Raw genomic sequence first — 25,152 nt, 5'->3', positions numbered from 1 at the left:
AGGAAATGCTAAGCAAACAGCTATAACCTGTTATGTATAGACTGAAAACTTTATGGGATATTGCTCCTTGTCCCAAATTATTGACATCAGCTCCCAGCAGTGGGCTTTGCCTCTGATGGTTTTGAAAATTGTGCAAGACCATCATTGTCTCCTGGTTGCATTTATCTTAGGGAGACCAGTCAGCAATGATGAGAGCAAACTGTACCAATTTTTGCCAGGCGCTAACAGATTAATACAACTCTTATTTACAAGTTTTTCAGATGGACACACGGTCCGTGTGAAAAACCTGACATGTGCACACCTACCTTGAATAGGTCTGTATTTTTGGTACTTAAAAATCGGACCACATGCAGATTAAAAAAGGATGTTTGAAGAAGGCCTCAAAGGGGAGGTGCCATAAAAAATGTTTTTCAACAATAGGAAAAATGTAAATTATTATTGTTTTATTTTTTTTAATATTGTAATTTACTTTTAACCACTTAGTAACAGAGCAAATTTTGTAATGAATGACCAAGCCAATTTTTGCAATTCTGACCACCGTCACTTTATGAGGTTATAGCTGTGGAATGTTTCAACGAATCCCAATAATCCTGAGATTATTTTTCGTGACATATTGTATTTCATGTTAGAGGTAAAATTTCTTAGATTTGACATGCATTTATTTTTGAAAAAAATGGAAATTTAGCAAAAATATTGAAAATTTTGCAATTTTTAAGCTTTTAATTTTGTGCCCTTAAATAAGAGTGCCATATCTCACAAATAGTTAATAAATAACATTTACACATGTCTACTTTACATAAACAAAATTTTGGAAACTTTTTTAGTTAGGATGTTATAAGTCTATATATAAAATAAAAGCGGCGCTGATGGTCTGAAGTATAGAGTTACCTGCAGCAGATTTAAACAATCACCACAAAATTGTAAAAAATTAAATCAACTAAATATTAGAAAGTTACGCTGGTAAACCCAATGTGTATGTTTAAGCCTACTACACAATAGTCAGAGAGAAACACATAGGCTGTTGTGTTCAACAAAAATGAACTGTATAGATGTTACTACTTCCCAAAATATGTGTATCACAGTACCAATTGGGTTCTTATACTCTATCTGCACAAGGGGCTATATTTTGCATCCGGTTGCTGTGAGTACTAGAGTCTCATATTATACTGGTAATGCTTGCAGTGAACTTGATCATATCAAAGTCAATACCTTAAGCCCTGCCTCAGCCCTGAGGAAGAAAACAGTTGTTTTGAAATGCTTCGGTTTTTAATGGTCCTTACCGCGATCCGTACTGAACCTCCTAGTCACGTGGGGCGGTCACCTGATTCACTACGTCACACAGGTCCTAGACGCGCCGCTCACATTGCTCGCACGCTGCGTTGTGGACGACCTGAGGCGATGTATCTCCGCCCCTTCCCGGACTTCGGTACTCAGAGTAGCTGCCACCGGCCGGGGCAGCTCTCCGAAACTATAATCATTGAAGACTTTTATGGACCACCTCACATTTGAAGTGAGTTTGAGTGGTCAATATGTCAGAAAATACCCAAAAGTAACACCATTCTAAAATACCACATTCAAGGATTTATTAACCCTTCAGGTGCTTCACAAGAACTAAAGCAATGTGGAAAGAAAAAATGAACATTTTAATTTTTTTTGCAAAAAATTTACTTTTAGAACCAAACTTTTTTATTTTCCAACACAACAGTAACCCCAATACAACCCTTACCCAAACACAGCCCTAAACCCAACACAACCCTATGCCCAATACCACAACAGTTAACCTCACACCACAAATGTTACCCCAACACCACAACCATAACCACAAAGATAACCTTGACACAACCCTAAACCTAGCCCCAACCCTAAAACAAGTCCAACCCTAACCCTAGCACTAACCCCAACCCTAACCCTAGCCCAACTCTTACCCTAGTTTTAACCCCAACCCTAAACCTAGCCCCAATCCTAACCCTAGCTCTAACCTCAAAAATAGCCCTAACCCTAATGGGAAAATGGAAATAAATACATTTTTTTATTTATTATTTTTACCTAAATAAGGGGGTGAAAAAGGGAGGTTTGATTAACTATTTTTTCTTTATTTTGATCAATGTGAAAGGGTCTATCACAGTGATCAAAATGAACCAATAGGAGAAATCTCCTATTGTTGCCGGGTGCTGGCCAGCAGATCTCAGTGGGTGCGATGTGCATGCGCCTGCCATTTTCTTCCTGGAAGCAGGCGCTGAGGATTGGGGGACAGAGCAGGAGGGATTGGGGGACAGCGCAGGTACAGAAGGGCTCAGGGGAACCTATTTCTCTCTTCTCTGATGTGCTAGATCATATCAAAGGAGGGGGAAATATATGGGAAATCTGATTTTTTTTTGCTGTCACCGTTATTTGGTGATTGCAACACTGGGGACTAGGGTTGAGCGACTTTCATTTTTTTAAGATCGAGTCGGGTTTTGTGAAACCCGACTTTGTCCAGAGTCGAGTCGAGTGGAGTCGGCCGATTATCGCTGAAAGTCGGGGATCGACCGAAACACGAAACACAATGCAAGTCAATGGGGAAGCATAGTCGGCAGTGAGTGGAGTCCAGGAAAACACCTACAGTGCCCATTTTAATGCCAAAAACATCCATTCTTGTTTCTGAAGCTTGTCAATCTTAATTAACTTTATAATAATAGTTGGGCATTGGAAATTGGGGGTCATTTGGCAAAAGTTGTGGGGGGTAGGGCTGGTTCAAGGTTTTAGTGGGCCCAGGAAACATGGACTACGTCACGGCGGTGGAGCAGTCAGAGGTAAGTATGTCAAGTTTGCATGTGCTGTGATCCTAAGCAAGCAGGGGGGGGCCCACGTTGGCATTGGCACTGGCACAGGGCCCCTCAAAGTACAGCGGTGTGTTTGCACGGCGGGGGCGCCTCCCACCAGCAGCGACACTTTTGCGTACTCTGAGGGGCCCTGTGCCAGTGACGTCGCCAAGGAGTATGCCCCCCCACCTGATGAAGGAACCTGCACTTTCATCTGCACCTTCCTCTTTGTCCCTGTGTAAGGTGGTATAACATGCGGGAAGGGGAACCTTACTTTCAGCAGGGTCAGATTCTGGCTGTGTAGAGTGCAAGGGGAATGTAGTGGTCTAGGTCAATGTACCAGCAGACTCATCTAGCAGTGGCTGGGCAATGGGCAGGATGAGGAGGAAACAGATATAGGGCCAAAGAATAAAGTAGGCTAAATGCAGTTCAAAATTGGTAACACGACTAAACAGGTGGCATTGCTTTGTTCAGTGGAGTAGCAAACCCAGGAGCAGCAGACACTGTTTTAAGGGCCCAACCACACTAGTAAGCCAAATGCATTTTAATATCTGATACTTTAGGCCAAAGGCCTAAAGACTGAAGCTCAGCTTTATACAGATGAGGACAACACCAGGGAGCGGCAGACACCGTTAGTAGGCCGTAACCACCAATTTTTTAAAAAACAGCACTTAATGAGAGCCAGAAGGTTGAAGCTCAGCTTTATACAGTTGAGGACAACACCAGGGAGGGGCAGACACTGTTAGTAGGGCCGTAACCAAAGTTGAAGGCCAAATGCAGTTTAATATCTGATACTTTAGGCCAAAAGCCTAAAGACTGAAGCTCAGCTTTATACAGTGGAGGACAACACCAGGGAGGGGCAGACACTGTTAGTAGGCCGTAACCAAAGTTGAAGGCCAAATGCAGTTTAATATCTGATACTTTAGGCCAAAAGCCTAAAGACTGAAGCTCAGCTTTATACAGTGGAGGACAACACCAGGGAGGGGCAGACACTGTTAGTAAGCCGTAACCAAAGTTGAAGGCCAAATGCAGTTTAATATCTGATACTATAGGCCGAAAGCCAGAAGGTTGAAGCTCAGCTTTATTCAGTTGAGGAAAAACACCAGGGAGGAGCAGACACCGTTAGTAGGCCGTAACCACCAAGTTTTTTAAAAAACATCACTTAATGAGAGCCAGAAGGTTGAAGCTCAGCTTTATTCAGTTGAGGACAAACACCAGGGAGGGGCAGACACCGTTAGTAGGCCGTAACCAAGAAGTTTTTTTAAAAAACATCACTTAATGAGAGCCAGAAGGTTGAAGCTCAGCTTTATTCAGTTGAGGAAAAACACCAGGGAGGGGCAGACACCGTTAGTAGGCCATAACCAAAGTTGAAGGCCAAATGCAGTTTAATTTCTGATACTATAGGCCGAAAGCCAGAAGGTTGAAGCTCAGCTTTATTCAGTTGAGGAAAAACACCAGGGAGGGGCAGACACCGTTAGTAGGCCGTAACCACCAAGTTTTTTTTAAAAAACAGCACTTAATGACAGCCAGAAGGTTGAAGCTCAGCTTTATTCAGTTGAGGAAAAACACCAGGGAGGGGCAGACACCGTTAGTAGGCCATAACCAAAGTTGAAGGCCAAATGCAGTTTAATTTCTGATACTATAGGCCGAAAGCCAGAAGGTTGAAGCTCAGCTTTATTCAGTTGAGGACAAACACCAGGGAGGGGCAGACACCGTTAGTAGGCCGTAACCACCAAGTTTTTTAAAAAACATCACTTAACGAGAGCCAGAAGGTTGAAGCTCAGCTTTATTCAGTTGAGGAAAAACACCAGGGAGGGGCAGACACCGTTAGTAGGCCGTAACCAACGTTGAAGGCCAAATGCAGTTTAATTTCTGATACTATAGGCCGAAAGTCAGAAGTTTGACGCTCAGCTTTATTCAGTTGAGGACAAACACCAAGGAGGGGCAGACACTGTTAGTAGGCCGTAACCACCAAGTTTTTAAAAAAAACATCACTTAATGAGAGCCAGAAGGTTGAAGCTCAGCTTTATTCAGTTGAGGACAAACACCACGGAGGGGCAGACACCGTCAGTAGTGGGCTGTAACCACCAAGTTTTTTAAAAAACATCACTTAATGAGAGCCAGAAGGTTGAAGCTCAGCTTTATTCAGTTGAGGAAAAACACCAGGGAGGGGCAGACACCGTTAGTAGGCCGTAACCACCAAGTTTTTTAAAAAACATCACTTAATGAGAGCCAGAAGGTTGAAGCTCAGCTTTATTCAGTTGAGGAAAAACACCAGGGAGGGGCAGACACCGTTAGTAGGCCGTAACCAAAGTTGAAGGCCAAATGCAGTTTAATTTCTGATATTATAGGCCGAAAGCCAGAAGGTTGAAGCTCAGCTTTATTCAGTTGAGGAAAAACACCAGGGAGGGGCAGACACCGTTAGTAGGCCGTAACCACCAAGTTTTTTAAAAAACATCACTTAATGAGAGCCAGAAGGTTGAAGCTCAGCTTTATTCAGTTGAGGAAAAACACCAGGGAGGGGCAGACACCGTTAGTAGGCCGTAACCAAAGTTGAAGGCCAAATGCAGTTTAATTTCTGATACTATAGACCGAAAGCCAGAAGTTTGAAGCTCAGCTTTATTCAGTTGAGGAAAAACACCAGGGAGGGGCAGACACCGTTAGTAGGCCGTAACCAAAGTTGAAGGCCAAATGCAGTTTAATTTCTGATATTATAGGCCGAAAGCCAGAAGGTTGAAGCTCAGCTTTATTCAGTTGAGGAAAAACATCAGGGAGGGGCAGACACCGTTAGTAGGCCGTAACCACCAAGTTTTTTAAAAAACATCACTTAATGAGAGCCAGAAGGTTGAAGCTCAGCTTTATTCAGTTGAGGAAAAACACCAGGGAGGGGCAGACACCGTTAGTAGGCCGTAACCAAAGTTGAAGGCCAAATGCAGTTTAATTTCTGATATTATAGGCCGAAAGCCAGAAGGTTGAAGCTCAGCTTTATTCAGTTGAGGACAAACACCACGGAGGGGCAGACACCGTCAGTAGTGGGCTGTAACCACCAAGTTTTTAAAAAAAACATCACTTAATGAGAGCCAGAAGGTTGAAGCTCAGCTTTATTCAGTTGAGGAAAAACACCAGGGAGGGGCAGACACCGTTAGTTGGCCATAACCAAAGTTGAAGGCCAAATGCAGTTTAATTTCTGATACTATAGGCCGAAAGCCAGAAGGTTGAAGCTCAGCTTTATTCAGTTGAGGAAAAACACCAGGGAGGAGCAGACACCGTTAGTATGCCGTAACCACCAAGTTTTTTAAAAAACATCACTTAATGAGAGCCAGAAGGTTGAAGCTCAGCTTTATTCAGTTGAGGAAAAACACCAGGCAGGGGCAGACACCGTTAGTAGGCCGTAACCACCAAGTTTTTTAAAAAACAGCACTTAATGACAGCCAGAAGGTTGAAGCTCAGCTTTATTCAGTTGAGGAAAAACACCAGGGGGGGCAAACACCGTTAGTAGGCCGTAACCAAAGTTGAAGGCCAAATGCAGTTTAATTTCTGATACTATAGGCCGAAAGCCAGAAGGTTGAAGCTCAGCTTTACTCAGTTGAGGACAAACACCAGGGAGGGGCAGACACCGTTAATAGGCCGTAACCACCAAGTTTTTTTAAAAACATCACTTAATGAGAGCCAGAAGGTTGAAGCTCAGCTTTATTCAGTTGAGGAAAAATACCAGGGAGGGGCAGACACCGTTAGTAGGCCGTAACCAAAGTTGAAGGCCAAATGCAGTTTAATTTCTGATACTATAGGCCGAAAGCCAGAAGGTTGAAGCTCAGCTTTATTCAGTTGAGGACAAACACCACGGAGGGGCAGACACCGTCAGTAGTGGGCTGTAACCACCAAGTTTTTAAAAAAAACATCACTTAATGAGAGCCAGAAGGTTGAAGCTCAGCTTTATTCAGTTGAGGAAAAACACCAGGGAGGGGCAGACACCGTTAGTTGGCCGTAACCAAAGTTGAAGGCCAAATGCAGTTTAATTTCTGATATTATAGGCCGAAAGCCAGAAGGTTAAAGCTCAGCTTTATTCAGTTGAGGAAAAACACCAGGGAGGGGCAGACACCGTTAGTAGGCCGTAACCACCAAGTTTTTTAAAAAACATCACTTAATGAGAGCCAGAAGTTTGAAGATCAGCTTTATTCAGTTGAGGAAAAACACCAGGGAGGGGCAGACACCGTTAGTAGGCCGTAACCACCAAGTTTTTTAAAAAACATCACTTAATGAGAGCCAGAAGGTTGAAGCTCAGCTTTATTCAGTTGAGGAAAAACACCAGGGAGGGGCAGACACCATTAGTAGGCCGTAACCAAAGTTGAAGGCCAAATGCAGTTTAATTTCTGATACTATAGGCCGAAAGCCAGACGTTTGAAGCTCAGCTTTATTCAGTTAAGGACAAACACCAAGGAGGGGCAGACACTGTTAGTAGGCCGTAACCACCAAGTTTTTAAAAAAAACATCACTTAATGAGAGCCAGAAGGTTGAAGCTCAGCTTTATTCAGTTGAGGAAAAACACCAGGGAGGGGCAGACACCGTTAGTAGGCCGTAACCAAAGTTGAAGGCCAAATGCAGTTTAATTTCTGATATTATAGGCCGAAAGCCAGAAGGTTGAAGCTCAGCTTTATTCAGTTGAGGAAAAACACCAGGGAGGGGCAGACACCGTTACTAGGCCGTAACCACCAAGTTTTTTAAAAAACATCACTTAATGAGAGCCAGAAGGTTGAAGCTCAGCTTTATTCAGTTGAGGAAAAACACCAGGGAGGGGCAGACACCGTTTGTAGGCCGCAACCAAAGTTGAAGGCCAAATGCAGTTTAATTTCTGATACTATAGGCCGAAAGCCAGAAGGTTGAAGCTCAGCTTTATTCAGTTGAGGAAAAACACCAGGGAGGAGCAGACACCGTTAGTAGGCCGTAACCACCAAGTTTTTTAAAAAACATCACTTAATGAGAGCCAGAAGGTTGAAGCTCAGCTTTATTCAGTTGAGGAAAAACACCAGGCAGGGGCAGACACCGTTAGTAGGCCGTAACCACCAAGTTTTTTAAAAAACAGCACTTAATGACAGCCAGAAGGTTGAAGCTCAGCTTTATTCAGTTGAGGAAAAACACCAGGCAGGGGCAGACACCGTTAGTAGGCCGTAACCACCAAGTTTTTTAAAAAACATCACTTAATGAGAGCCAGAAGGTTGAAGCTCAGCTTTATTCAGTTGAGGAAAAACACCAGGCAGGGGCAGACACCGTTAGTAGGCCGTAACCACCAAGTTTTTTAAAAAACAGCACTTAATGAGAGCCAGAAGGTTGAAGCTCAGCTTTATTCAGTTGAGGAAAAACACCAGGGAGGGGCAGACACCGTTAGTAGGCCGTAACCAAAGTTGAAGGCCAAATGCAGTTTAATTTCTGATATTATAGGCCGAAAGCCAGAAGGTTGAAGCTCAGCTTTATTCAGTTGAGGAAAAACACCAGGGAGGGGCAGACACCGTTAGTAGGCCGTAACCACCAAGTTTTTTAAAAAACATCACTTAATGAGAGCCAGAAGGTTGAAGCTCAGCTTTATTCAGTTGAGGAAAAACACCAGGGAGGGGCAGACACCGTTAGTAGGCCGTAACCAAAGTTGAAGGCCAAATGCAGTTTAATTTCTGATACTATAGGCCGAAAGCCAGAAGTTTGAAGCTCAGCTTTATTCAGTTGAGGAAAAACACCAGGGAGGGGCAGACACCATTAGTAGGCCGTAACCAAAGTTGAAGGCCAAATGCAGTTTAATTTCTGATATTATAGGCCGAAAGCCAGAAGGTTGAAGCTCAGCTTTATTCAGTTGAGGAAAAACACCAGGGAGGGGCAGACACCGTTAGTAGGCCATAACCACCAAGTTTTTCAAAAAACATCACTTAATGAGAGCCAGAAGGTTGAAGCTCAGCTTTATTCAGTTGAGGAAAAACACCAGGGAGGGGCAGACACCGTTAGTAGGCCGTAACCAAAGTTGAAGGCCAAATGCAGTTTAATTTCTGATACTATAGGCCGAAAGCCAGAAGTTTGAAGCTCAGCTTTATTCAGTTGAGGACAAACACCAAGCAGGGGCAGACACTGTTAGTAGGCCGTAACCACCAAGTTTTTTAAAAAAACATCACTTAATGAGAGCCAGAAGTTTGAAGCTCAGCTTTATTCAGTTGAGGAAAAACACCAGGGAGGGGCAGACACCGTTAGTAGGCCGTAACCAAAGTTGAAGGCCAAATGCAGTTTAATTTCTGATATTATAGGCCGAAAGCCAGAAGGTTGAAGCTCAGCTTTATTCAGTTGAGGAAAAACACCAGGGAGGGGCAGACACCGTTACTAGGCCGTAACCACAAAGTTTTTTAAAAAACATCACTTAATGAGAGCCAGAAGGTTGAAGCTCAGCTTTATTCAGTTGAGGAAAAACACCAGGGAGGGGCAGACACCGTTAGTAGGCCGTAACCAAAGTTGAAGGCCAAATGCAGTTTAATTTCTGATACTATAGGCCGAAAGCCAGAAGGTTGAAGCTCAGCTTTATTCAGTTGAGGAAAAACACCAGGGAGGAGCAGACACCGTTAGTAGGCCGTAACCACCAAGTTTTTTAAAAAACATCACTTAATGAGAGCCAGAAGGTTGAAGCTCAGCTTTATTCAGTTGAGGAAAAACACCAGGCAGGGGCAGACACCGTTAGTAGGCCGTAACCACCAAGTTTTTAAAAAAAACATCACTTAATGAGAGCCAGAAGGTTGAAGCTCAGCTTTATTCAGTTGAGGAAAAACACCAGGGAGGGGCAGACACCGTTAGTAGGCCGTAACCAAAGTTGAAGGCCAAATGCAGTTTAATTTCTGATATTATAGGCCAAAAGCCAGAAGGTTGAAGCTCAGCTTTATTCAGTTGAGGAAAAACACCAGGGAGGGGCAGACACCGTTACTAGGCCGTAACCACAAAGTTTTTTAAAAAACATCACTTAATGAGAGCCAGAAGGTTGAAGCTCAGCTTTATTCAGTTGAGGAAAAACACCAGGGAGGGGCAGACACCGTTAGTAGGCCGTAACCAAAGTTGAAGGCCAAATGCAGTTTAATTTCTGATACTATAGGCCGAAAGCCAGAAGGTTGAAGCTCAGCTTTATTCAGTTGAGGAAAAACACCAGGGAGGAGCAGACACCGTTAGTAGGCCGTAACCACCAAGTTTTTTAAAAAACATCACTTAATGAGAGCCAGAAGGTTGAAGCTCAGCTTTATTCAGTTGAGGAAAAATACCAGGGAGGGTCAGACACCGTTAGTAGGCCGCAACCAAAGTTGAAGGCCAAATGCAGTTTAATTTCTGATACTATAGGCCGAAAGCCAGAAGGTTGAAGCTCAGCTTTATTCAGTTGAGGACAAACACCACGGAGGGGCAGACACCGTCAGTAGTGGGCTGTAACCACCAAGTTTTTTAAAAAACATCACTTAATGAGAGCCAGAAGGTTGAAGCTCAGCTTTATTCAGTTGAGGAAAAACACCAGGGAGGGGCAGACACCGTTAGTAGGCCGTAACCACCAAGTTTTTTAAAAAACATCACTTAATGAGAGCCAGAAGGTTGAAGCTCAGCTTTATTCAGTTGAGGAAAAACACCAGGGAGGGGCAGACACCGTTAGTAGGCCGTAACCAAAGTTGAAGGCCAAATGCAGTTTAATTTCTGATATTATAGGCCGAAAGCCAGAAGGTTGAAGCTCAGCTTTATTCAGTTGAGGAAAAACACCAGGGAGGGGCAGACACCGTTAGTAGGCCGTAACCACCAAGTTTTTTAAAAAACATCACTTAATGAGAGCCAGAAGGTTGAAGCTCAGCTTTATTCAGTTGAGGAAAAACACCAGGGAGGGGCAGACACCGTTAGTAGGCCGTAACCAAAGTTGAAGGCCAAATGCAGTTTAATTTCTGATACTATAGGCCGAAAGCCAGAAGTTTGAAGCTCAGCTTTATTCAGTTGAGGAAAAACACCAGAGAGGGGCAGACACCGTTAGTAGGCCGTAACCAAAGTTGAAGGCCAAATGCAGTTTAATTTCTGATATTATAGGCCGAAAGCCAGAAGGTTGAAGCTCAGCTTTATTCAGTTGAGGAAAAACACCAGGGAGGGGCAGACACCGTTAGTAGGCCGTAACCACCAAGTTTTTTAAAAAACATCACTTAATGAGAGCCAGAAGGTTGAAGCTCAGCTTTATTCAGTTGAGGAAAAACACCAGGGAGGGGCAGACACCGTTAGTAGGCCGTAACCAAAGTTGAAGGCCAAATGCAGTTTAATTTCTGATATTATAGGCCGAAAGCCAGAAGGTTGAAGCTCAGCTTTATTCAGTTGAGGAAAAACACCAGGGAGGGGCAGACACCGTTAGTAGGCCGTAACCACCAAGTTTTTTAAAAAACATCACTTAATGAGAGCCAGAAGGTTGAAGCTCAGCTTTATTCAGTTGAGGAAAAACACCAGGGAGGGGCAGACACCGTTAGTAGGCCGTAACCAAAGTTGAAGGCCAAATGCAGTTTAATTTCTGATACTATAGGCCGAAAGCCAGAAGGTTGAAGCTCAGCTTTATTCAGTTGAGGAAAAACACCAGGGAGGAGCAGACACCGTTAGTAGGCCGTAACCACCAAGTTTTTTAAAAAAACATCACTTAATGAGAGCCAGAAGGTTGAAGCTCAGCTTTATTCAGTTGAGGAAAAACACCAGGCAGGGGCAGACACCGTTAGTAGGCCGTAACCACCAAGTTTTTTAAAAAACAGCACTTAATGACAGCCAGAAGGTTGAAGCTCAGCTTTATTCAGTTGAGGAAAAACACCAGGGGGGGCAAACACCGTTAGTAGGCCGTAACCAAAGTTGAAGGCCAAATGCAGTTTAATTTCTGATACTATAGGCCGAAAGCCAGAAGGTTGAAGCTCAGCTTTACTCAGTTGAGGACAAACACCAGGGAGGGGCAGACACCATTAATAGGCCGTAACCACCAAGTTTTTTTAAAAACATCACTTAATGAGAGCCAGAAGGTTGAAGCTCAGCTTTATTCAGTTGAGGAAAAATACCAGGGAGGGGCAGACACCGTTAGTAGGCCGTAACCAAAGTTGAAGGCCAAATGCAGTTTAATTTCTGATACTATAGGCCGAAAGCCAGAAGGTTGAAGCTCAGCTTTATTCAGTTGAGGAAAAATACCAGGGAGGGGAAGACACCGTTAGTTGGCCGTAACAAAAGTTGAAGGCCAAATGCAGTTTAATTTCTGATATTATAGGCCGAAAGCCAGAAGGTTGAAGCTCAGCTTTATTCAGTTGAGGAAAAACACCAGGGAGGGGCAGACACCGTTAGTAGGCCGTAACCACCAAGTTTTTTAAAAAACATCACTTAATGAGAGCCAGAAGGTTGAAGCTCAGCTTTATTCAGTTGAGGAAAAACACCAGGGAGGGGCAGACACCGTTAGTAGGCCGTAACCACCAAGTTTTTTAAAAAACATCACTTAATGAGAGCCAGAAGGTTGAAGCTCAGCTTTATTCAGTTGAGGAAAAACACCAGGGAGGGGCAGACACCGTTAGTAGGCCGCAACCAAAGTTGAAGGCCAAATGCAGTTTAATTTCTGATACTATAGGCCGAAAGCCAGAAGGTTGAAGCTCAGCTTTATTCAGTTGAGGACAAACACCACGGAGGGGCAGACACCGTCAGTAGTGGGCTGTAACCACCAAGTTTTTTAAAAAACATCACTTAATGAGAGCCAGAAGGTTGAAGCTCAGCTTTATTCAGTTGAGGAAAAACACCAGGGAGGGGCAGACACCGTTAGTAGGCCGTAACCACCAAGTTTTTTAAAAAACATCACTTAATGAGAGCCAGAAGGTTGAAGCTCAGCTTTATTCAGTTGAGGAAAAACACCAGGGAGGGGCAGACACCGTTAGTAGGCCGTAACCAAAGTTGAAGGCCAAATGCAGTTTAATTTCTGATATTATAGGCCGAAAGCCAGAAGGTTGAAGCTCAGCTTTATTCAGTTGAGGAAAAACACCAGGGAGGGGCAGACACCGTTAGTAGGCCGTAACCACCAAGTTTTTTAAAAAACATCACTTAATGAGAGCCAGAAGGTTGAAGCTCAGCTTTATTCAGTTGAGGAAAAACACCAGGGAGGGGCAGACACCGTTAGTAGGCCGTAACCAAAGTTGAAGGCCAAATGCAGTTTAATTTCTGATACTATAGGCCGAAAGCCAGAAGTTTGAAGCTCAGCTTTATTCAGTTGAGGAAAAACACCAGGGAGGGGCAGACACCGTTAGTAGGCCGTAACCAAAGTTGAAGGCCAAATGCAGTTTAATTTCTGATATTATAGGCCGAAAGCCAGAAGGTTGAAGCTCAGCTTTATTCAGTTGAGGAAAAACACCAGGGAGGGGCAGACACCGTTAGTAGGCCGTAACCACCAAGTTTTTTAAAAAACATCACTTAATGAGAGCCAGAAGGTTGAAGCTCAGCTTTATTCAGTTGAGGAAAAACACCAGGGAGGGGCAGACACCGTTAGTAGGCCGTAACCAAAGTTGAAGGCCAAATGCAGTTTAATTTCTGATATTATAGGCCGAAAGCCAGAAGGTTGAAGCTCAGCTTTATTCAGTTGAGGAAAAACACCAGGGAGGGGCAGACACCGTTAGTAGGCCGTAACCACCAAGTTTTTTAAAAAACATCACTTAATGAGAGCCAGAAGGTTGAAGCTCAGCTTTATTCAGTTGAGGAAAAACACCAGGGAGGGGCAGACACCGTTAGTAGGCCGTAACCAAAGTTGAAGGCCAAATGCAGTTTAATTTCTGATACTATAGGCCGAAAGCCAGAAGGTTGAAGCTCAGCTTTATTCAGTTGAGGAAAAACACCAGGGAGGAGCAGACACCGTTAGTAGGCCGTAACCACCAAGTTTTTTAAAAAAACATCACTTAATGAGAGCCAGAAGGTTGAAGCTCAGCTTTATTCAGTTGAGGAAAAACACCAGGCAGGGGCAGACACCGTTAGTAGGCCGTAACCACCAAGTTTTTTAAAAAACAGCACTTAATGACAGCCAGAATGTTGAAGCTCAGCTTTATTCAGTTGAGGAAAAACACCAGGGGGGGCAAACACCGTTAGTAGGCCGTAACCAAAGTTGAAGGCCAAATGCAGTTTAATTTCTGATACTATAGGCCGAAAGCCAGAAGGTTGAAGCTCAGCTTTACTCAGTTGAGGACAAACACCAGGGAGGGGCAGACACCGTTAATAGGCCGTAACCACCAAGTTTTTTTAAAAACATCACTTAATGAGAGCCAGAAGGTTGAAGCTCAGCTTTATTCAGTTGAGGAAAAATACCAGGGAGGGGCAGACACCGTTAGTAGGCCGTAACCAAAGTTGAAGGCCAAATGCAGTTTAATTTCTGATACTATAGGCCGAAAGCCAGAAGGTTGAAGCTCAGCTTTATTCAGTTGAGGAAAAATACCAGGGAGGGGCAGACACCGTTAGTTGGCCGTAACAAAAGTTGAAGGCCAAATGCAGTTTAATTTCTGATATTATAGGCCGAAAGCCAGAAGGTTGAAGCTCAGCTTTATTCAGTTGAGGAAAAACACCAGGGAGGGGCAGACACCGTTAGTAGGCCGTAACCACCAAGTTTTTTAAAAAACATCACTTAATGAGAGCCAGAAGGTTGAAGCTCAGCTTTATTCAGTTGAGGAAAAACACCAGGGAGGGGCAGACACCGTTAGTAGGCCGTAACCAAAGTTGAAGGCCAAATGCAGTTTAATTTCTGATACTATAGGCCGAAAGCCAGAAGTTTGAAGCTCAGCTTTATTCAGTTGAGGAAAAACACCAGGGAGGGGCAGACACCGTTAGTAGGCCGTAACCAAAGTTGAAGGCCAAATGCAGTTTAATTTCTGATATTATAGGCCGAAAGCCAGAAGGTTGAAGCTCAGCTTTATTCAGTTGAGGAAAAACACCAGGGAGGGGCAGACACCGTTAGTAGGCCGTAACCACCAAGTTTTTTAAAAAACATCACTTAATGAGAGCCAGAAGGTTGAAGCTCAGCTTTATTCAGTTGAGGAAAAACACCAGGGAGGGGCAGACACCGTTAGTAGGCCGTAACCAAAGTAGAAGGCCAAATGCAGTTTAATTTCTGATACTATAGGCCGAAAGCCAGAAGTTTGAAGCTCAGCTTTATTCAGTTGAGGACAAACACCAAGCAGGGGCAGACACTGTTAGTAGGCCGTAACCACCAAGTTTTTAAAAAAAACATCACTTAATGAGAGCCAGAAGTTTGAAGCTCAGCTTTATTCAGTTGAGGAAAAACACCAGGGAGGGGCAGACACCGTTAGTAGGCCGTAACCAAAGTTGAAGGCCAAATGCAGTTTAATTTCTGATATTATAGGCCGAAAGCCAGAAGGTTGAAGCTCAGCTTTATTCAGTTGAGGAAAAACACCAGGGAGGGGCAGACACCGTTACTAGGCCGTAACCACAAAGTTTTTTAAAAAACATCACTTAATGAGAGCCAGAAGGTTGAAGCTCAGCTTTATTCAGTTGAGGAAAAACACCAGGGAGGGGCAGACACCGTTAGTAGGCCGTAACCAAAGTTGAAGGCCAAATGCAGTTTAATTTCTGATACTATAGGCCGAAAGCCAGAAGGTTGAAGCTCAGCTTTACTCAGTTGAGGACAAACACCAGGGAGGGGCAGACACCGTTAATAGGCCGTAACCACCAAGTTTTTTAAAAAACATCACTTAATGAGAGCCAGAAGGTTGAAGCTCAGCTTTATTCAGTTGAGGAAAAATACCAGGGAGGGGCAGACACCGTTAGTAGGCCGTAACCAAAGTTGAAGGCCAAATGCAGTTTAATTTCTGATACTATAGGCCGAAAGCCAGAAGGTTGAAGCTCAGCTTTATTCAGTTGAGGACAAACACCACGGAGGGGCAGACACCGTCAGTAGTGGGCTGTAACCACCAAGATTTTTAAAAAACATCACTTAATGAGAGCCAGAAGGTTGAAGCTCAGCTTTATTCAGTTGAGGAAAAACACCAGGGAGGGGCAGACACCGTTAGTTGGCCGTAACCAAAGTTGAAGGCCAAATGCAGTTTAATTTCTGATATTATAGGCCGAAAGCCAGAAGGTTGAAGCTCAGCTTTATTCAGTTGAGGACAAACACCAAGGAGGGGCAGACACTGTTAGTAGGCCGTAACCACCAAGTTTTTAAAAAAAACATCACTTAATGAGAGCCAGAAGTTTGAAGCTCAGCTTTATTCAGTTGAGGAAAAACACCAGGGAGGGGCAGACACCGTTACTAGGCCGTAACCACAAAGTTTTTTAAAAAACATCACTTAATGAGAGCCAGAAGGTTGAAGCTCAGCTTTATTCAGTTGAGGAAAAACACCAGGGAGGGGCAGACACCGTTAGTAGGCCGTAACCAAAGTTGAAGGCCAAATGCAGTTTAATTTCTGATACTATAGGCAGAAAGCCAGAAGGTTGAAGCTCAGCTTTATTCAGTTGAGGAAAAACACCAGGAAGGAGCAGACACCGTTAGTAGGCCGTAACCACCAAGTTTTTTAAAAAACATCACTTAATGAGAGCCAGAAGGTTGAAGCTCAGCTTTATTCAGTTGAGGAAAAACACCAGGCAGGGGCAGACACCGTTAGTAGGCCGTAACCACCAAGTTTTTTAAAAAACAGCACTTAATGACAGCCAGAAGGTTGAAGCTCAGCTTTATTCAGTTGAGGAAAAACACCAGGGGGGGCAGACACCGTTAGTAGGCCGTAACCAAAGTTGAAGGCCAAATGCAGTTTAATTTCTGATACTATAGGCCGAAAGCCAGAAGGTTGAAGCTCAGCTTTACTCAGTTGAGGACAAACACCAGGGAGGGGCAGACACCGTTAATAGGCCGTAACCACCAAGTTTTTTAAAAAACATCACTTAATGAGAGCCAGAAGGTTGAAGCTCAGCTTTATTCAGTTGAGGAAAAATACCAGGGAGGGGCAGACACCGTTAGTAGGCCGTAAGCAAAGTTGAAGGCCAAATGCAGTTTAATTTCTGATACTATAGGCCGAAAGCCAGAAGGTTGAAGCTCAGCTTTATTCAGTTGAGGACAAACACCACGGAGGGGCAGACACCGTCAGTAGTGGGCTGTAACCACCAAGTTTTTTAAAAAACATCACTTAATGAGAGCCAGAAGGTTGAAGCTCCGCTTTATTCAGTTGAGGAAAAACACCAGGGAGGGGCAGACAAAGTTTCTAGGCCGTAACCACAAAGTTTTTTAAAAAACATCACTTAATGAGAGCCAGAAGGTTGAAGCTCAGCTTTATTCAGTTGAGGAAAAACACCAGGGAGGGGCAGAAACCGTTAGTAGGCCGTAACCAAAGTTGAAGGCCAAATGCAGTTTAATTTCTGATACTATAGGCCGAAAGCCAGAAGGTTGAAGCTCAGCTTTATTCAGTTGAGGAAAAACACCAGGGAGGGGCAGACACCGTTAGTAGGCCGTAACCACCAAGTTTTTTAAAAAACATCAATTAATGAGAGCCAGAAGGTTGAAGCTCAGCTTTATTCAGTTGAGGAAAAACACCAGGGAGGGGCAGACACCGTTAGTAGGCCGTAACCAAAGTTGAAGGCCAAATGCAGTTTAATTTCTGATACTATAGGCCGAAAGCCAGAAGTTTGAAGCTCAGCTTTATTCAGTTGAGGACAAACACCAAGGAGGGGCAGACACTGTTAGTAGGCCGTAACCACCAAGTTTTTTAAAAAAACATCACTTAATGAGAGCCAGAAGTTTGAAGCTCAGCTTTATTCAGTTGAGGAAAAACACCAGGGAGGGGCAGACACCGTTACTAGGCCGTAACCACAAAGTTTTTTTAAAAAACATCACTTAATGAGAGCCAGAAGGTTGAAGCTCAGCTTTATTCAGTTGAGGAAAAATACCAGGGAGGGGCAGACACCGTTAGTAGGCCGTAACCAAAGTTGAAGGCCAAATGCAGTTTAATTTCTGATACTATAGGCCGAAAGCCAGAAGGTTGAAGCTCAGCTTTATTCAGTTGAGGAAAAACACCAGGGAGGAGCAGACACCGTTAGTAGGCCGTAACCACCAAGTTTTTTAAAAAACATCACTTAATGAGAGCCAGAAGGTTGAAGCTCAGCTTTATTCAGTTGAGGAAAAACACCAGGCAGGGGCAGACACCGTTAGTAGGCCGTAACCACCAAGTTTTTTAAAAAACAGCACTTAATGACAGCCAGAAGGTTGAAGCTCACCTTTATTCAGTTGAGGAAAAACACCAGGGGGGGCAGACACCGTTAGTAGGCCGTAACCAAAGTTGAAGGCCAAATGCAGTTTAATTTCTGATACTATAGGCCGAAAGCCAGAAGGTTGAAGCTCAGCTTTACTCAGTTGAGGACAAACACCAGGGAGGGGAGACACCGTTAATAGGCCGTAACCACCAAGTTTTTAAAAAAACATCACTTAATGAGAGCCAGAAGGTTGAAGCTCAGCTTTATTCAGTTGAGGAAAAATACCAGGGAGGGGCAGACACCGTTAGTAGGCCGTAACCAAAGTTGAAGGCCAAATGCAGTTTAATTTCTGATACTATAGGCCGAAAGCCAGAAGGTTGAAGCTCAGCTTTATTCAGTTGAGGACAAACACCACGGAGGGGCAGACACCGTCAGTAGTGGGCTGTAACCACCAAGTTTTTTAAAAAACATCACTTAATGAGAGCCAGAAGGTTGAAGCTCCGCTTTATTCAGTTGAGGAAAAACACCAGGGAGGGGCAGACACCGTTACTAGGCCGTAACCACAAAGTTTTTTAAAAAACATCACTTAATGAGAGCCAGAAGGTTGAAGCTCAGCTTTATTCAGTTGAGGAAAAACACCAGGGAGGGGCAGACACCGTTAGTAGGCCGTAACCAAAGTTGAAGGCCAAATGCAGTTTAATTTCTGATACTATAGGCCGAAAGCCAGAAGGTTGAAGCTCAGCTTTATTCAGTTGAGGAAAAACACCAGGGAGGAGCAGACACCGTTAGTAGGCCGTAACCACCAAGTTTTTTAAAAAACATCACTTAATGAGAGCCAGAAGGTTGAAGCTCAGCTTTATTCAGTTGAGGAAAAACACCAGGCAGGGGCAGACACCGTTAGTAGGCCGTAACCACCAAGTTTTTTAAAAAACAGCACTTAATGACAGCCAGAAGGTTGAAGCTCAGCTTTATTCAGTTGAGGAAAAACACCAGGGGGGGCAAACACCGTTAGTAGGCCGTAAAAAAGTTGAAGGCCAAATGCAGTTTAATTTCTGATACTATAGGCCGAAAGCCAGAAGGTTGAAGCTCAGCTTTACTCAGTTGAGGACAAACACCAGGGAGGGGCAGACACCGTTAATAGGCCGTAACCACCAAGTTTTTTAAAAAACATCACTTAATGAGAGCCAGAAGGTTGAAGCTCAGCTTTATTCAGTTGAGGAAAAACACCAGGGGGGGCAAACACCGTTAGTAGGCCGTAACCAAAGTTGAAGGCCAAATGCAGTTTAATTTCTGATACTATAGGCCGAAAGCCAGAAGGTTGAAGCTCAGCTTTATTCAGTTGAGGACAAACACCACGGAGGGGCAGACACCGTCAGTAGTGGGCTGTAACCACCAAGTTTTTTAAAAAACATCACTTAATGAGAGCCAGAAGGTTGAAGCTCAGCTTTATTCAGTTGAGGAAAAACACCAGGGAGGGGCAGACACCGTTAGTTGGCCGTAACCAAAGTTGAAGGCCAAATGCAGTTTAATTTCTGATATTATAGGCCGAAAGCCAGAAGGTTGAAGCTCAGCTTTATTCAGTTGAGGAAAAACACCAGGGAGGGGCAGACACCGTTAGTAGGCCGTAACCACCAAGTTTTTTAAAAAACATCACTTAATGAGAGCCAGAAGGTTGAAGCTCAGCTTTATTCAGTTGAGGAAAAACACCAGGGAGGGGCAGACACCGTTAGTAGGCCGTAACCACCAAGTTTTTTAAAAAACATCACTTAATGAGAGCCAGAAGGTTGAAGCTCAGCTTTATTCAGTTGAGGAAAAACACCAGGGAGGGGCAGACACCGTTAGTAGGCCGTAACCAAAGTTGAAGGCCAAATGCAGTTTAATTTCTGATACTATAGGCCGAAAGCCAGAAGGTTGAAGCTCAGCTTTATTCAGTTGAGGAAAAACACCAGGGAGGAGCAGACACCGTTAGTAGGCCGTAACCACCAAGTTTTTTAAAAAACATCACTTAATGAGAGACAGAAGGTTGAAGCTCAGCTTTATTCAGTTGAGGAAAAATACCATGGAGGGGCAGACACCGTTAGTAGGCCGTAACCAAAGTTGAAGGCCAAATGCAGTTTAATTTCTGATACTATAGGCCGAAAGCCAGAAGGTTGAAGCTCAGCTTTATTCAGTTGAGGACAAACACCACGGAGGGGCAGACACCGTCAGTAGTGGGCTGTAACCACCAAGTTTTTTAAAAAACATCACTTAATGAGAGCCAGAAGGTTGAAGCTCAGCTTTATTCAGTTGAGGAAAAACACCAGGGAGGGGCAGACACCGTTAGTAGGCCGTAACCACCAAGTTTTTTAAAAAACATCACTTAATGAGAGCCAGAAGGTTGAAGCTCAGCTTTATTCAGTTGAGGAAAAACACCAGGGAGGGGCAGACACCGTTAGTAGGCCGTAACCAAAGTTGAAGGCCAAATGCAGTTTAATTTCTGATACTATAGGCCGAAAGCCAGAAGTTTGAAGCTCAGCTTTATTCAGTTGAGGACAAACACCAAGGAGGGGCAGACACTGTTAGTAGGCCGTAACCACCAAGTTTTTTAAAAAAACATCACTTAATGAGAGCCAGAAGTTTGAAGCTCAGCTTTATTCAGTTGAGGAAAAACACCAGGGAGGGGCAGACACCGTTACTAGGCCGTAACCACAAAGTTTTTTAAAAAACATCACTTAATGAGAGCCAGAAGGTTGAAGCTCAGCTTTATTCAGTTGAGGAAAAACACCAGGGAGGGGCAGACACCGTTAGTAGGCCGTAACCAAAGTTGAAGGCCAAATGCAGTTTAATTTCTGATACTATAGGCCGAAAGCCAGAAGGTTGAAGCTCAGCTTTATTCAGTTGAGGAAAAACACCAGGAAGGAGCAGACACCGTTAGTAGGCCGTAACCACCAAGTTTTTTAAAAAACATCACTTAATGAGAGCCAGAAGGTTGAAGCTCAGCTTTATTCAGTTGAGGAAAAACACCAGGCAGGGGCAGACACCGTTAGTAGGCCGTAACCACCAAGTTTTTTAAAAAACAGCACTTAATGACAGCCAGAAGGTTGAAGCTCAGCTTTATTCAGTTGAGGAAAAATACCAGGGAGGGGCAGACACCGTTAGTAGGCCGTAACCAAAGTTGAAGGCCAAATGCAGTTTAATTTCTGATACTATAGGCCGAAAGCCAGAAGGTTGAAGCTCAGCTTTATTCAGTTGAGGACAAACACCACGGAGGGGCAGACACCGTCAGTAGTGGGCTGTAACCACCAAGTTTTTTAAAAAACATCACTTAATGAGAGCCAGAAGGTTGAAGCTCCGCTTTATTCAGTTGAGGAAAAACACCAGGGAGGGGCAGACAAAGTTTCTAGGCCGTAACCACAAAGTTTTTTAAAAAACATCACTTAATGAGAGCCAGAAGGTTGAAGCTCAGCTTTATTCAGTTGAGGAAAAACACCAGGGAGGGGCAGACACCGTTAGTAGGCCGTAACCAAAGTTGAAGGCCAAATGCAGTTTAATTTCTGATACTATAGGCCGAAAGCCAGAAGGTTGAAGCTCAGCTTTATTCAGTTGAGGAAAAACACCAGGGAGGGGCAGACACCGTTAGTAGGCCGTAACCACCAAGTTTTTTAAAAAACATCAATTAATGAGAGCCAGAAGGTTGAAGCTCAGCTTTATTCAGTTGAGGAAAAACACCAGGGAGGGGCAGACACCGTTAGTAGGCCGTAACCAAAGTTGAAGGCCAAATGCAGTTTAATTTCTGATACTATAGGCCGAAAGCCAGAAGTTTGAAGCTCAGCTTTATTCAGTTGAGGACAAACACCAAGGAGGGGCAGACACTGTTAGTAGGCCGTAACCACCAAGTTTTTAAAAAAAACATCACTTAATGAGAGCTAGAAGTTTGAAGCTCAGCTTTATTCAGTTGAGGAAAAACACCAGGGAGGGGCAGACACCGTTACTAGGCCGTAACCACAAAGTTTTTTAAAAAACATCACTTAATGAGAGCCAGAAGGTTGAAGCTCAGCTTTATTCAGTTGAGGAAAAACACCAGGGAGGGGCAGACACCGTTAGTAGGCCGTAACCAAAGTTGAAGGCCAAATGCAGTTTAATTTCTGATACTATAGGCCGAAAGCCAGAAGGTTGAAGCTCAGCTTTATTCAGTTGAGGAAAAACACCAGGGAGGAGCAGACACCGTTAGTAGGCCGTAACCACCAAGTTTTTTAAAAAACATCACTTAATGAGAGCCAGAAGGTTGAAGCTCAGCTTTATTCAGTTGAGGAAAAACACCAGGCAGGGGCAGACACCGTTAGTAGGCCGTAACCACCAAGTTTTTTAAAAAACAGCACTTAATGACAGCCAGAAGGTTGAAGCTCAGCTTTATTCAGTTGAGGAAAAACACCAGGGGGGGCAGACACCGTTAGTAGGCCGTAACCAAAGTTGAAGGCCAAATGCAGTTTAATTTCTGATACTATAGGCCGAAAGCCAGAAGGTTGAAGCTCAGCTTTACTCAGTTGAGGACAAACACCAGGAAGGGGCAGACACCGTTAATAGGCCGTAACCACCAAGTTTTTAAAAAAACATCACTTAATGAGAGCCAGAAGGTTGAAGCTCAGCTTTATTCAGTTGAGGAAAAATACCAGGGAGGGGCAGACACCGTTAGTAGGCCGTAACCAAAGTTGAAGGCCAAATGCAGTTTAATTTCTGATACTATAGGCCGAAAGCCAGAAGGTTGAAGCTCAGCTTTATTCAGTTGAGGACAAACACCACGGAGGGGCAGACACCGTCAGTAGTGGGCTGTAACCACCAAGTTTTTTAAAAAACATCACTTAATGAGAGCCAGAAGGTTGAAGCTCCGCTTTATTCAGTTGAGGAAAAACACCAGGGAGGGGCAGACACCGTTACTAGGCCGTAACCACAAAGTTTTTTAAAAAACATCACTTAATGAGAGCCAGAAGGTTGAAGCTCAGCTTTATTCAGTTGAGGAAAAACACCAGGGAGGGGCAGACACCGTTAGTAGGCCGTAACCAAAGTTGAAGGCCAAATGCAGTTTAATTTCTGATACTATAGGCCGAAAGCCAGAAGGTTGAAGCTCAGCTTTATTCAGTTGAGGAAAAACACCAGGGAGGAGCAGACACCGTTAGTAGGCCGTAACCACCAAGTTTTTTAAAAAACATCACTTAATGAGAGCCAGAAGGTTGAAGCTCAGCTTTATTCAGTTGAGGAAAAACACCAGGCAGGGGCAGACACCGTTAGTAGGCCGTAACCACCAAGTTTTTTAAAAAACAGCACTTAATGACAGCCAGAAGGTTGAAGCTCAGCTTTATTCAGTTGAGGAAAAACACCAGGGGGGGCAAACACCGTTAGTAGGCCGTAAAAAAGTTGAAGGCCAAATGCAGTTTAATTTCTGATACTATAGGCCGAAAGCCAGAAGGTTGAAGCTCAGCTTTACTCAGTTGAGGACAAACACCAGGGAGGGGCAGACACCGTTAATAGGCCGTAACCACCAAGTTTTTTAAAAAACATCACTTAATGAGAGCCAGAAGGTTGAAGCTCAGCTTTATTCAGTTGAGGAAAAACACCAGGGGGGGCAAACACCGTTAGTAGGCCGTAACCAAAGTTGAAGGCCAAATGCAGTTTAATTTCTGATACTATAGGCCGAAAGCCAGAAGGTTGAAGCTCAGCTTTATTCAGTTGAGGACAAACACCACGGAGGGGCAGACACCGTCAGTAGTGGGCTGTAACCACCAAGTTTTTTAAAAAACATCACTTAATGAGAGCCAGAAGGTTGAAGCTCAGCTTTATTCAGTTGAGGAAAAACACCAGGGAGGGGCAGACACCGTTAGTTGGCCGTAACCAAAGTTGAAGGCCAAATGCAGTTTAATTTCTGATATTATAGGCCGAAAGCCAGAAGGTTGAAGCTCAGCTTTATTCAGTTGAGGAAAAACACCAGGGAGGGGCAGACACCGTTAGTAGGCCGTAACCACCAAGTTTTTTAAAAAACATCACTTAATGAGAGCCAGAAGGTTGAAGCTCAGCTTTATTCAGTTGAGGAAAAACACCAGGGAGGGGCAGACACCGTTAGTAGGCCGTAACCACCAAGTTTTTTAAAAAACATCACTTAATGAGAGCCAGAAGGTTGAAGCTCAGCTTTATTCAGTTGAGGAAAAACACCAGGGAGGGGCAGACACCGTTAGTAGGCCGTAACCAAAGTTGAAGGCCAAATGCAGTTTAATTTCTGATACTATAGGCCGAAAGCCAGAAGGTTGAAGCTCAGCTTTATTCAGTTGAGGAAAAACACCAGGGAGGAGCAGACACCGTTAGTAGGCCGTAACCACCAAGTTTTTTAAAAAACATCACTTAATGAGAGCCAGAAGGTTGAAGCTCAGCTTTATTCAGTTGAGGAAAAATACCATGGAGGGGCAGACACCGTTAGTAGGCCGTAACCAAAGTTGAAGGCCAAATGCAGTTTAATTTCTGATACTATAGGCCGAAAGCCAGAAGGTTGAAGCTCAGCTTTATTCAGTTGAGGACAAACACCACGGAGGGGCAGACACCGTCAGTAGTGGGCTGTAACCACCAAGTTTTTTAAAAAACATCACTTAATGAGAGCCAGAAGGTTGAAGCTCAGCTTTATTCAGTTGAGGAAAAACACCAGGGAGGGGCAGACACCGTTAGTAGGCCGTAACCACCAAGTTTTTTAAAAAACATCACTTAATGAGAGCCAGAAGGTTGAAGCTCAGCTTTATTCAGTTGAGGAAAAACACCAGGGAGGGGCAGACACCGTTAGTAGGCCGTAACCAAAGTTGAAGGCCAAATGCAGTTTAATTTCTGATACTATAGGCCGAAAGCCAGAAGTTTGAAGCTCAGCTTTATTCAGTTGAGGACAAACACCAAGGAGGGGCAGACACTGTTAGTAGGCCGTAACCACCAAGTTTTTAAAAAAAACATCACTCAATGAGAGCCAGAAGGTTGAAGCTCAGCTTTATTCAGTTGAGGAAAAACACCAGGGAGGGGCAGACACCGTTAGTAGGCCGTAACCAAAGTTGAAGGCCAAATGCAGTTTAATTTCTGATACTATAGGCCGAAAGCCAGAAGTTTGAAGCTCAGCTTTATTCAGTTGAGGAAAAAC

General features: G+C 44.0%; 1 protein-coding gene across 3 annotated transcripts in view; it reads right to left on the bottom strand.

Moving 5' to 3' along the window:
* Positions 1-25,152, bottom strand: part of LOC143770141 (sulfotransferase 2B1-like) — a 272,873-nt gene that overhangs the window by 87,522 nt on the left and 160,199 nt on the right. The window lies entirely within an intron of this gene.

This window comes from Ranitomeya variabilis, chromosome 4, assembly GCF_051348905.1.
Source record: "Ranitomeya variabilis isolate aRanVar5 chromosome 4, aRanVar5.hap1, whole genome shotgun sequence".
In the NCBI taxonomy this organism is placed as follows: Eukaryota; Metazoa; Chordata; class Amphibia; order Anura; family Dendrobatidae; genus Ranitomeya; species Ranitomeya variabilis.
Note: the sequence above shows the minus strand (reverse complement) of the source record. Positions and strands in the feature narration are given on the sequence as shown.